The 14,102-nt window shown below is 47.0% G+C and overlaps 1 non-coding gene across 1 annotated transcript; it reads right to left on the reverse strand.

Annotated features, from left to right (window-relative positions):
- Nucleotides 1–9,865: 9,865 nt before the first annotated feature.
- On the reverse strand, nucleotides 9,866–9,938 carry TRNAG-CCC (transfer RNA glycine (anticodon CCC)). The gene has a single exon. It is a non-coding gene; the product is annotated as a tRNA-Gly (tRNA).
- Between the last annotated feature and the right edge of the window lie 4,164 nt (nucleotides 9,939–14,102).

The raw sequence follows: 14,102 nt of genomic DNA on the forward strand, positions 1-14,102 counted from the left end.
AACAATTGAGTACACAAGAGAGAGAAAAAGGTAACCCACAGAGTGGGGAACAAACATTTGAAATATAAATTTATAACAAAGGTTTGTATCTAGAATATATAGGAAATTCCTGTACATCAATGTGATAAAGAGGATCCAAACAGGAATGAATGACTTCAGAGAAGAGGATCTGGAAGTGGTCAGTAATAAAAGCGTAGACATGCAGATGTGTTGGTCATCAGGGAATGAGATTAAAGGCCTGCTGCCGTATCATAGCACTGTTCACCCGCCAGCAGGGCTCATGAAACAGCAGACGCCCCTCACTGCTGGTGAGACTGTGGAGGGAATGTGCTCCCACTGCTGGTGCCTGTGCTCTTGGTTACAGCCTCTTTGGAAAACCTTTTGACAATATCTTCCGAAGACATGCTTCCTAGCAATTCCTCCCCTAAGCACATGCAACACAAAGTGCACAGGTGTTCCCCCCCAATCTTGCACCTGAATGTTCATAGCAGCTCCGTTCATAATAACCCCAAAGTCTCAGCAAGAGAATGGATACACACCGGTGGTGTGTCCACGGAGTGGGAGGACAGACAGCACTGCTCATGAGCGACAGCGTCACCGCGGCAGTGTGGGCAAAGCCCTCCAAGACAGTATTGAGTGAGAAGAGCTGGACACACGAGGAAGAGCAGAACAGGCAGTGCTGATGGGAGCTTGAGGAGACCTCACGATGGGAGACAGCCACTGCAGAGGCACCCAAGGAGGCTTTCTGGTGCTGGTTTTATGGGAGCATCCCACAGACAGAGGATGGGGTCACAAAGAATCGGACAGGACTGAGCATCTGAGCACACGCAGGCCTTTGGGGTTGACTGCGACCTGTGGCGGTCAGTTCTATGTCCATGTGGCCAAGCTATAGAACCCAGTTATCCGATCAAATACTAATCCAGGTGCTGCTGTGAAGGTATTTTGCAGACATGATTAATGTCAGTGATCAGTTGACTTTCTATAAAGGAGATTATCCTGTATAATGTGGGTGGGGCTGATCCTACCAATCAAAAGGCCTGAAGAGCCAAACTGGGGTTTCCCCCAGGAAGAAGCAACTCTGCTTATGGGCAGCAGTGTCAGCCCTACCCCTGAGAGTTTCCTGCTTGCCCTCCTTGATGGCCTGCCCTGTACATTTCACACAGGGCCATCTGGGCATTCAGGTCAAATCTGGGCTCAGAAACTGGGGAGCTTTCCCCAGGAGGCTGCAGTGAGTCCCCAGAGGCTGTATTGGTGACACATTACCCTCTGGATCTGGGAGGTCTCTGGCAAGTGTTTCTCTGCTGGCATTTGGCTTCAGAGAAGATTTCTGCAAGTTCTGGCAGCGTATTTAGAGACAGTTCTTGATGCGTCATTGACTTAATCTTCGGCTCAATAAACAAAAGGAAGCAGTCTCACTTGTGCTGGTGGAGTCAGACGGGCAGGATGCTGTCTGGGTCCCCACTTCACAGTGTTCCTCTGTGGCCTTTGCCTCCTGTCTTGGAAATCCAGATAAGAGTGTCTGCCTCAGAACGCAGAGTAAGGCTTACAGTGTGAAATGGAAGGTGCGTAAGACAGTGTGCGGCGCACAGGAAGGGAGGCTTTGCTCAATGTGAGCTGAAATGCTTATTATTTTGTTTTCACTGCACTAGTTCCCCTTATCCATGGGATTGCATTTCCACAAGCCCCAGTGAGTCCCTGAAACCGAAACTGTGCGACTCAGGTTGGGACTCGAACTCGTGGTCTTTTCATTGAGATCACAGCTGGTCTTCGGCTTTAATGAAGTTTAGGTTCTTGATGTTTCACTGCAGAAAGAATTCAGTGAGAAGCGAAGCAACAGGTAAGAAGTGGATTTATTTAAAGAGAAACACACTCCGCAGACAGACTGTGGGCCATCCCAGAAGACGAGGGCAGCCACAAGATATGGGGGTTGTCAGTTTTTATAGGAATGGGTAATTTCTTAGGCTAATTGAGTTGTTATTTTGTTGGTAAGTCATGTCTGACTCTTTCGCAATCCCCGTGGACTGTAGCCCGCCAGGCTCCTCTATCCACAGGATTTCCCAGACAAGAATACTGGAGTGGGTTGCTATTTCCTTCTCCGGGGGATCTTCCTGCAAGGGTCAAAATTGCACCTCCTGCTTGGCTGCTGCTACTGCTGCTAAGTCACTTCAGTCGTGTCCGACTCTGTGTGACCCCATAGACAGAAGCCCACCAGGCTCCCCCGTCCCTGGGATTCTCCAGGCAAGAACACTGGAGTGGGTTGCCATTTCCTTCTCCAATGTGTGAAAGTGAAAAGTGAAAAGTGAAAGTGAAGTCGCTCAGTCGTGTCCGACCCCTAGCGACCCCACGGACTGCAGCCTACCAGGCTCCTCCATCCATGGGATTTTCCAGGCAAGAGTACTCCTGTCAGTTTTTATAGGAGTGGGTGATTTTATAGAATAATTTCATAGGCTAATAAGTGTGAGAGTTCCATATACTTATGAAAGGGGTGGGGATTTCTCAGAATTGGACCATCACCCATTTTTGACCCTTAGGATTGGCCTTGGAACTTTCATAGTGCCTGTGGGCGTGTATTGAGCTTGCTAATAACGGTAACCCACTCCAGTATTCTTGCCTGGAGAATCCCATGGACGGAGAAGCCTGGTAGGCTACAGTCCACAGGGTCGCAAAGAGTTGGACACGACTGAGTGACGGAACAGAACGGAACGGAATGTGTGGAAAAACTCTTAAAGAGACGGGAATATCAGACCACCTTACCTGTTCCCTGAGAAACCTGTGTGCAGGACAAGAAGCAACAATTAGAACTGGACATAGAACAACAGACTGGTTCAAAATCAGGAGAGGAATAAGTCCAGGCTGTATGTTGCCACCCTGCTTACTTAATTTATACACAGAGTACATTATGCAAAATGCTGGGCTGGAAGGCTCACGAGCTGGAATCAGTATTGCCAGGAGTAATGTCAACAACCTCAAACATGCAGATGATACCACTCTAATGACAGAAGGTGAAGAGGAATTGAAGAGACTCTTGATGAGGTGAAAGAGGAGAGTGAAAAAGCTGGTATAAAACTGAACATTCAAAAAACAAATTCATGGCAAATAGGTGGGAAAAAAGTGGAAACAGTGGCAGATTTTATTTACTTGGGCAAATAAATCCAAAATCACTGTGGATGGTGACTGCAGTCATGAAATTAAAAGATGCTGATTCCTTGGAAGGAAAGGTATGACAAACCTATACAGCATATTAAAAAGCAGAGCCATTACTTTGCAACAGAGGTCCATATAGTCAAAGCTATTTTTCCAGTAGTCATGTATGGATGTGAGAGTTGGACGATAAAGAAGGCTGAGTGCTGAAGAATTGATGCCTTCGAACTGTGGTGCTGGAGAAGACTCTTGAGAATCCCTTGGACTGCACGGAGATCCAACCACTCAATTTTAAAGGAAATCAACCCTGAATATTCATTGGAAGGATTGATGCTGAGGATGAAGCTCTAGTACATTGGCTACCTGATGAGAAGAGCCGACTCACTGGGAAAGACCCTGATGCTGAAAAAGATTGAGGGCAGGAGAAGAAGGGGGCAACAGAGGATGAGATGGTTGGATGGCATCACTGACTCAGTGGACATGAGTTGAGCAAACTCCAGGAGATGGTGAAGGACAGGGAAGCGTGATGTGCTGCAGTTCACGGGGTCACAAAGAATCGGACTTGATTTAGTGACTGAACAGCAGCAGTGTGTTGCAGTGAATGCGTGATGATGCTCAAGGTCTGGTGGAAGCTGACTCGTCTGCCATCTTGGACCTATTTGGTTCTACATCAGTTTATGTCATATCCTTGGGCTATGTCATTCTTTTGAAGGTTGTGCCCTGCCCCTTTCCCTCCTGTTTCAAAACCACGGAAAGTGAGAATATATAAGCTGTGTTTTTCCCTGTACATACATATATACCTATCATAAGTTATGAATCGAGCAGAATAAGAGATTAACAACAATACTACTAAAAGAGAATGATTATAACAATATTCTGCAGTGAAACTGATGTGACTGTGGTCTCTCTCAAAATACCTGGTTGAACGAATTCAATGACTTTTCCAGCCTAACTCAGCATTTATGCACTGTGGGCATAACTTTTGCAGGCAACGGCAAGCCACTCCAGTACTCTTGCCTAGAAAATCCCATGGATGGAGGAGCCTGGTAGGCTGCCGTCTATGGGGTCACACAGAGTCGGACACGACTGAAGTGACTTAGCAGCAGCAGCAGATTTTTTTTCACACTGGAAGTGTTAGTACCCTCAGCATATAATTTCTTTCCCCTCTCTTTCCTAAGTTGAGAACTGAATTAGATTTCATTCATAATGTTCCCCGTCTCATTCTTCACCAAATCAAAGTGAGGAATACTGTTGACTCCCAGTAGGTCTCTGAGTGATGGAAAGGGCGGGGAGGCATTTGTGGACAAACTGCTATTGCATGGATGCCGCATATATCAGTGTTCTCTCAAAGGTGACATCCACACGCTTTTCCTCTCCATGTTCAAAAAGCAATGGGGTGATGGGGTGGTCACACACACACACACACACACAAGGCCACACAGCACCTCTTCTCTCGAGCTTGGATTTTCATTGATAAACAGGACAGAGTGACTGAGCATTCTTCCTCAGGCACAGATTGCCTGGAGAGAGACATCAGCGGTTTTGTCCAAACATCAAAAATAACTGCTAGTCTCCTCATGTGGGTTTCATCCTGGTGTGAAACCTGCATGGCATCCTGGTATGCAGCTTCTTTTCTCTGACTGCCAGCCTGGTCTTTTGATCAAGGCATCCTGCCAACTGCATCTTGTACTTTCTGAACACAATGTCTTGGGCAGTATACTCACGTCCCGGGGCTGCCTAAGCAAGATACCATAGAACAGGCAGCTTAAACAACAGAAATTTACGTTCTTTTTTAAAAAAAAGGACTTGCTTCTTTTCGGCTGCGTGGGGTCTTCGTGGCATGTGCGGTCTTCCGGGGCTGTACACGGGCTTCTCTAGCTGTGGTACAGCGAGCTCAGTAGTTACAGAACACTCGCTCAGGTGTCCCGTGACATCTGGGATCTTAGTTCCTGGCCAGGGATTGAACCCGTGTCCCCTGTACTGGAAGACAGATTCTTAACCACTGGACCACCCCGGAAGTCCCAGAAATTTATATTCTTCCAGTTCCAGAGGCCAGGAGTTGAAGATCAATGCGAGGCCTCTCTACTTGGCTGGCAGACAACCACCCTTCTGGTCTCTCTCTGTGCCTGTCTGTGTCCTAATCTCCTCTTCTTGTAAGGACACCAGGTCAAATTGGATTAGGGCACACCCCATTCTTCATTTAACTTAATCACCTTGTTCAACACCCTATCTTGCATTACAATGTCATACTAAGGTACTGGGGTTAGGAATTCAACTTACCACTTTTAAGGTGGCTGGGGACAATTCAACCCAAAGCAGGCAGGTCTTCCTACCTTCTCAGCAGCAGGGTGACCCGCTGCTCTTTTCTTCCAGGAAGGAAGGGAGTGTTGAATGGTGTCTCTCTGGTTTGTAGATCTTCTCTGCCTTTAGTGCCAAAATTATTTTGGGGCTTCCCTGGTGGTCCAGTGGTTGAGACTCTTCTTCCACTGCTGGGATCATGATCCCTGGTCAGGGAAGTTCCAACATGCTGAGTGGTATGCCAAAAAAAAAGAAGTCGGTTTTCTACTTGAAAGAATTATTTTTCTTGTTCCAGAAATAACCTGTGGTTTTACCTAGTGAAGCTGTCGTGTTGTCTCTGAAAAGGAGCTTCCCGCCCCACTGACTGGCAAAGTTGCATCAGTCACTGCGCTGGAGCCAGGGCTAGATGGAGCCAATAGAAGCACGTCAGGCCCTCCGGGTCATGCCTCCTCCTTGCCCTTCCTTTTCCAGCTTTTTTGTGGCAACATACACCTGCAGAGCTGCTGGCAGATCCACTGTCTGCATTTGCTTTGCTCTCCTGCTCCCGTGAGGGCTTCCCTCGTAGCTCAGTGGGTAAAGAACCTGCCTGCAATGCAGGAGACCCAGGTTTGATTCCTGGGTCGGGAAGATCCCCTGGAGAAGGAAATGGCAGCCCACTGCAGTATTCTTGCCTGGAGAATCCCATAGACAGGAGGAGCCTGGCGGGCTACAGTCCATGGGGGTTGCAAGAGTCGAACACGACTGAGTGACTACACCACCACCACCTGCTCCATATTTATGTTTAGAACATCATTCTGCATGTTTACATATCTCCTTGCAGCCCCACACTTATGCCTTAATAAGTCGCTTTGAGTCATGTATTCCAGCTCTGAGTTGGGGGCTATAATGCAATACCATAGTAACAAAGAAAATGCAAATTTAACACATGTGAACTCTAACAGGCAAATGATATGAAAATGTGTCACCCGAGGTGATCTGCCTTGGACTGTCCTTGTGGCTTGTGTACAACCTTTGAGGTCGTGATGATGGTTGAGAAATGGGGAGGACTTCCCTGGTGGGCCAGTGGCTAAGAGTCACCTGCCAATGCAGGGGGCACGGGTTTGATCCCTGATCCGGGAAGATTCCACATGCAGCAGGGCAACCAAGCCCATACTCCGTGACTACTGAGCCCACACGCCCTGGTGCCTGTGGCTCTACAACAAGAGAAACCAGGCAGTGAGAAGCCCATGTCCCCGCAAGTAGAGAGTAGCCCCTGATCACCGCAAATGGAGAAAGCCTGAGGCCCAGTGCAGCCAGAAATAATTAAATAATTAAAAAAAAAAAAAAGAACATGGGGAGAGTCATCATTGTGTCTAACTGTGTCCTAATCTGGGCCAGCTGATGGGAAGAGCTGACTCATTTGAAGAGACCCTGATGCTGGGAAAGATTGAAGGTGGGAGGAGACGGGGATGACAGAGGATGGGATGTTGGATGGACATGAGTCTGAGTAAACTCTGGGAGTTGGTGTTGGACAGGGAGGCCTGGCGTGCTGCAGCCCATAGGGTCGCAAAGAGTTGGATACGACTGAGCATCTGAACTGAACTGAATCTCCTCCTTGAGTCCTAATCTCCTCTTCTTGTAAGGACACTGGTCAGACTGGATTAGGGCGCACCCCATGGCTTCATTTAACTTAATCGCCTCGTTCAACACCCTGTCTTGCGTTACAGTCTCATTCTGAGGTACCGACAGCCCAGCATCACACATTTGCGAACTTTATGTAGCAGATGAATTCACTGCTCTCTTTTCTATCAGCACAAACTCACCCCACCCCCACCCAAATCCCTGGATAAGCAGCCAGACTCAGCTTGGAGACACGCTGTGCTCTGGTGATGGGAGAAGCACGGCCTCTGCCTTCAGAGCCTCACAATCTTTCATGAAGGTATGCAGCGCTGCAAGAGAGAGGCTGTGAAGACGAGCCCCTGGGGCAAGGCGTTGGGCCCAGGCTGTGGCACCCCAAGACCTGGGTTCCAATCCCAGCTGCACCATTTACTAGCTGTGTCATGCACCCCTCCCATCAGACTCTCTGGTTCCCATCTGAGCCCTAGTTCTTATGGGACTACCCTCAGGCTGCCCCTGATTGGTCAAGAGGGCTGGGTCCTGACTGGTGAAAAGCCAATCAGAGCCCTTTCCTGGGAGTTTATTCGAGCCTGGAGCCAGTCCTGTAGAAGGAGAGGAAGTGTTTGGAGTCTTTGGCCATCCTACTCCGACCTAGTGAACAAGCCATCTGTGATGAAAGAGGATGGAGCCACGTGGAGGGTGGCCTGGGGAGGAAACGCTGCGGGTGCTGAGGTTTCACTGCCCACCCTTTCCGTGGGGTCTGACAGGACCCTCATGACAGGACCCTCTGTTCTCACCCCATGTGCAGGTCAGTCAGCATTCATCACAATCTTCCTCCCAAACCCCATTAACAAACACTTTGGTGAACACTGTTGGTTTCACAGGAGATCCACAAAGTGAGACGCCACCCAGCACTTCTCCAGGTTCCTCTTCCGTTTCTCTTTCTCTTTCCCTCACCCCCCAGTCCCCAGCCCACAACCCCACCAAGCCCTATCTCAAACTCTGTCCTCCGCCTGCACTGCCTGTGTCCACAAGCAGCATTCTGTCTGCACAAACCCCAGAGTCCTCACAGTGACCCTCTGTGGTTCTGCAGAAAGGTCCTTGGGATCCCTATCCTTCCAGTACTCAAGCCTGGAGGAACTTGGGAGTCTCTGTGAGCAGCAGGGTAGAGGGTTCCCAGAGAAAGAGAACCAGGCCTGACTTTCCTGGCAGAAGAGAAACCGTTTTAGGCTTGAGCTGTTTTGTGATCTAAGCTTGGCCGCAGTGCTTGCCCTTGATCAGGTCCCAGGATTGATAGTCTTAAAGTGAAAGGTGGCTCCGTAAGGGAGCGAACAAAAGAAAGCAGGAACAAGTGACCTTCAGCAGACAGAAGTAACAATAGGAAAAAAGAAAAAAGTAAAGTAGTGTGCGTCGCTCAGTCGTGTCCCACTCTTTGAGAGCCCATGGACTGTAACCCACCAGGCTCCTCTGTCCATGGAATTCTCCAGGCAAGGGTACTGGAGAGAATTGGAGTGGGTAGCCATTCGCTTCTTCAGGGGATCTTCCCATCCCAGTGGTCCAACCCAGATCTCCTGCACCGTAGGCAGATTCTTTACCTTCTGAGCCCACCAGGGAAGCCCACAGAAGTAACAGTAGCAAAGGGAATTAGGTCAGTTGTATGAAGGTAATAAGTTCTGTTTCAATATAAAGATTAGCCTGAAACACTTTCTTAACCTGTGGATCCAATCACCCTCAAGCAATCAACTACCAGATCAATTGGAACCTAAGGAATGATGATGCTGACTTTTTCTGACTCTCTTAAAACTTGGTCTCTGTTGACCTTTGTCCCAATTATAGGCTGAACTCTGCTCAAGCCCCTCCATGAATATGCATGTACTGACCAAACCCACTTCATGAATATGCCCGTGCAACTTAGCTTAAAACTTCCCCAGTTTTGCTGTTTGAGGAGACACGGCTTTGGGAGAGATCCCAGGTTCTCTTTACTTGTTGCAAATATGAATAATACATCCTTCCTTCATCAGCTCTTTGGCTTGGTTGTGTCTTTGGTGGAATCCAGTTTGGGGGTGTTGGCTCCACCCAGGGAGATTGTGCAGTGTTCCTTCCAGTACCCGTGGCCTTCCCTGTTCTGATAGCTAGAGCTGTGCTGATGCTGGGTCTTCTAGGGAAGACCCATGGGGAAGGGCCCGTCCATCAGGCTGGTCGCCAGAGAACAGAAGCCAGGCCTCTGTCGGGGAGTCAAGTGCAGTTGGGCTCAGTCTTGGCCCCACATCCTGGCAACTCGGGCCCTTTCTTATCCTTGAGTTTGTTTCTCTCCTGCCAGAGCCTTGGGAAGGTGAGAGGAGAAGGGGACGACAGAGGATGAGATGGTTGGATGGCATGATCGATTCTATGGACATGAGTTTGAGTAAACTCCGGGAGTTGGTGATGGACAGAGAAGCCTGGCGTGCTGCAGTCCTTGAGGTCACAAAGAGTTGGACACGACTGAGCGAATGAATGAACTGAAGAGCTTGGGAAGTCTCTGAAGGTGGTGCCCTGGCTCCTGCTGTGGGCAGTTCAAGACAGAAGGAAAAACCCATGCAGCCAATTAACTCCAGCACAGGTGTGTCTTTTCAAGGGCTGTCAGGCATGGGGCCCCAGGGACAGGACTGCGTGACTTTGAGTCCCCAGAGACCCCAGTCCCTCCCAGAGGTTGTTGACTGGAAACACACACACACATACAACGTGAGCGTTGAGAGTTAAATGTTTATTTTACATTTATACCCTATATTCTTTTTTTAAAAAAATGTTTATTTGGCTATTCCAGGTCTCAGTTGCAGCACGTGGGATCTAGTTCCCTGAGCAGGGCTCAAACCTGGGCCCTCTGCATTGGGAGTGCAGAGTCTTAGCCACTGGACCACCAGGGAAGCCCCAAGCATTAAATTTTATTTGGGACAAAATGAGGACTCTAGCCTGGGGGCACAGCATTTTGGATAGCTCTGAGAAACTGTTCCAAAGAGGTAGTGGGGAAGGTCAGTATACAAGTGATTTTGGTGAGAAGGGAATACATGCAATCAAGCACTTATCTTACTTTTTAAATTTTTAATTAATTAATGATTTTGTTGCAACAGAGCCTAACTAGGTTGCAGCACGTGGGATCTTCAATCTTCCTTGTGGTGTGTGGGTCTTTAATTGAGGCATGCAAACTCTTAGTTCTGACATGTGGGATCTAGTTCCCTGAACAAGGATCAAACAGGGGCCCCTGCGTTGGGAGTGCAGAGTCTTAGTCATTGGACCAACCGGGAAGTCCTCAAGCACATTTTTTTTTACACAAAGAGAACAAAAATTAATTAACCATAATTATACCAATTGTACATCATGCTAAATATATAGAGCCTGTATATTTCATCTGATAGTGTCATACAATAAGTTCCAAAATAACAAGTCATTAAATCCACTAAATGCTTGAAATATTCCATTATATAAATAAATCATAACTCATAGCTTACTTCTTTCTTTATTAATGGGCAATTAAATTACTATTTGAAATCATGCTTTTAGAAAAACATCTTAGCCCAAGCACATTTATTTTTCTGCAGAAAGTTTCTGCTTGTCTTGGGAAGGTTACTTTTGTTACAACTTCTTATATCTAGAATTACACTATTACAATTTTTGATCTCATGTAAAGCTACATACGTTTCTCAGAGACTCAGTCACACATTTGGTAATGCAAGAAACAACCATCTTGTGAAACAGGCAAAATAGAAATAATATAGTTAGCAGTATTATTAATGTCACAAGTAAGAATTAAGCCGAGAACTTCCTTTAAGTGCAGCCCAGTATATTCTCACGTTGTCAGACTACATCTGTTCTGTACAAAGCCTTATCTTTCAGGGAAGTTATACATTGGCACTGTCCGTAAGGCTCCCAATCCGCTTTTCTAGAGTTACTAGAAGAGCTATCCTTAGCATACTTTAATTGTTCCCAAGATAAAGGGTGGTGCTTTAAAACTTAGATGACTGGGACTTCCCTGGTGGTCCTGTGGTTAAGAATCCTCCTTACTGTGCAGAGAACGTGGGTTCGATCCCCGGTTGGGAACTAAGAATCCCACATGCCATGGGGCAACGAAGGCCATGTGCCACGACTAGAGTGAAGCCTGGGCACCGTGCCAAAGATCCCGTGTGCCTAAAGTAAGACGTGGTGCAGACAAACAACAACAAAAAAAACAACTTAAATGACCCCAGCCTAGTGTTAACCACCCAAATCTACCCCCTAATTGTAGGAAGTTTTATTCCTTGGCTGAAATTTGGCTTGTTGCTCTGATTAAGCTTGAGTAACTTTAGAGGAAAATTCATATTTATGGCCGGGGTCAGAGCAGGTATTATTAGTTGGCAGTTTGAGGGGATCGCATCTAAGATACCAATAGTAGCCTGAACAGGACTATAATTTCTTTCTTTTAGAATAAATTTTCTAAGGACCACCCAGTTATACCCTTGGAGTGGAGAAACCCACCGAGGTAATCCAGAAGGACTAGACACAGGTAATTGGCCACAAACACAACAGTTGGATTGATTTTTAAAACTTGTATAGGATCATGCCCGTGATAGAGAAACATTGATTCGTATGCAGAAGTCCAGGAAGTCAGGAAAGCGTTACACCCGGCCACGTGAGAACTCAGGTGAGCTGTCTGCTTCTGATGCCTTCTCTCCCTGCTGGGAATGCAGTTTCTCCTCTGTTTGAGCACTGTTTTTTTAATAATTTTATTTATTTACTGGTTGTGCTGGGTCTTCGCTGCGGCACTTGGGCTTTTCTCTCGCTGTGGTGTGCGGTCCCCTCACTGCGGTGGCTCCTCTAGTTGACAGGGGCCCTAGGACACGTGGACTCAGCAGTTGTGGCTCCCAGGTTCTGGAGCGCCGGCCAGCAGTTGTGGCACGTGGGGTTAGTTGCTCGGTGGCATGTGGAATCTTTCTGGATCAGGAATCGAACCTGTGTCTCCTGCACTGGCAGACGAATTCTTTACCACTGAGTCACCAGGGAAGCCCTTGGGCATTGTTTTAAGGTGAGTTTGAGGTTAGACATCCTCTCTATTAGACCAGTCCAGTGTGGAGGCCCTTTGTAAGTGGGAATTAACCTAATAGTCAATTCCCTTCAGTTTGGCAGTGTATGAATAGTTAAGAGTATCTGATAAGGATCCTTCCCTCTAGGTTGGAGATAGTCCTTTAAGTTATGTCTTTTCCAGTATGTATAATTCCCTGGTTGTTGGTCATGGGACATCTGATCTTCACCCAAAGATATATTACTGAGGTAAGTTTCAGAAACTTTGAGTGTCCTTTTAATAATCCGGTTAAAGGTGATGGACAGGAAGGCCTGGCGTGCTGTGATTCATGGTGTCACAAAGAGTTGGACACGACTGAGCGACTGAACTGACTGACTGAACTTTATATTAAGGTAATGTAACAGCAAGGAGCTATCCAGGAAGTGAGACTTAGTATACACAGACCTCCATTAACAAAGGGTGGGCTTCCCTGGTGGCTCAGCTGGTAAAAAAATCAGCCTGCAATGAGGGAGACCTGGGTTCGATCCCTGGGTTGGGAAGAGCCCCTGGAGAAGGGAACAGCTACCCACTCCAGTATTCTGGCCTGGAGAATTCCATGGACTGTATAGTCCATGGGGTCACAAAGAGTCAGACATGACTGAGTGACTTTCACTTCCACTTCCATCAACAAAGGTGGGCTTTAACAGTCATTGAAACAATCTTTTTTTCTCTAAAATTACCCTCAGTTCAGTTCAGTTCAGTTCAGTCGCTCAGTCGTGTCCGACTCTTTGCAACCCCATGAATCACAGCACGCCAGGCTTCCCTGTCCATCACCAACTCCCGGAGTTCACTCAAACTCATGTCCATCGAGTCGGTGATGCTATCCAGCCTTCTCATTCTCTGTCGTCCCCTTCTCCTCCCGCCCCATTTGTACCAAATATAACCACTGCTGCTGCTAAGTTGCTTCAGTCGGGTCCGACTCTGTGTAACCCCATAGATGGCAGCTCACCGGGCTCCCCCGTCCCTGGGATTCTCCAGGCAAGAACACTGGAGTGGGTTGCCATTTCCTTCTCCAATGCATGAAAGTGAAAAGTGAGAGTGAAGTCGCTCAGTTGTGTCCGACTCTTAGCGACCCCATGGACTGCAGCCTACCAGGCTCCTCCGTCCATGGGATTTTCCAGGCAAGAGTACTGGAGTGGGTTGCCACTGCCTTCTCTGAAATATAACCGAATTAAGATTAATTTGAAAAATAACTTTGGTCTAAATAAATTTGACCTGATGATTTATATAACTATAATAGATCATATAAGTTTATTTTTTATTTTTTGCTTTGTTGAAACCTTTGTAAGGAGTCTCAGACTGAACTTGGCTAGGAGAGCCATGTCAAGGGCTTGTCTAGGTGAATTCCTCCCTTTTCAAGGTCATCTAAACACCTTGAGATTTCTGTACTTGTTGTTTAGTTACTAAGTCATGTCTAACTCTTTTGCAACACCGTGGACTGTAGTCCACCACGTTCCTCTGTCCATGGGATTTCCCAAGCAAGAATACTGGAATGGGTTGCCATTTCCTTCTCCAGAGGATCTTCCTGGACCAGGGATCAAACCCGGGTCTCCTGAATTGGTGGGAGGATTCTTTACCACGAGCCTATGGGGGAAGCCCTGTTCGGAAGTAGTTTTCCTGATAGATATTTTATCTGATAGAGCTGCTGGGAACCTATGAATTTCCAATGTTTGGAGAGAGCAGATCAAAAGAAAAGATAAATATTTTAATTCTGCTTATAGAAATATAATTTACCAAATTACTATAAGTCACAGTTAGTTTGAGGGGAAGGTTTCTTTATACCTGGGAAACACAATGTAGACCAGTAGTTTTTCAGATTAGAAACCATAAAAATTATAACCATATTCACCAGTTCACTCGGTCCTATGCAACTAATCCTCTTTGTGAACAATTTTATGAAGCCATCAGTTTTCCCAGTAGAATTCTTTAATTTCTCACCCATTTAGCATTATGGCCTGAAAGTCAAAATACTATCCAAAAGTCCTTTCTATAAATC

This window comes from Moschus berezovskii, chromosome 6 (assembly GCF_049115385.1).
Source record: "Moschus berezovskii isolate FMDL1 chromosome 6, NW_MosBer_1.0, whole genome shotgun sequence".
In the NCBI taxonomy this organism is placed as follows: domain Eukaryota; kingdom Metazoa; phylum Chordata; class Mammalia; order Artiodactyla; family Moschidae; genus Moschus; species Moschus berezovskii.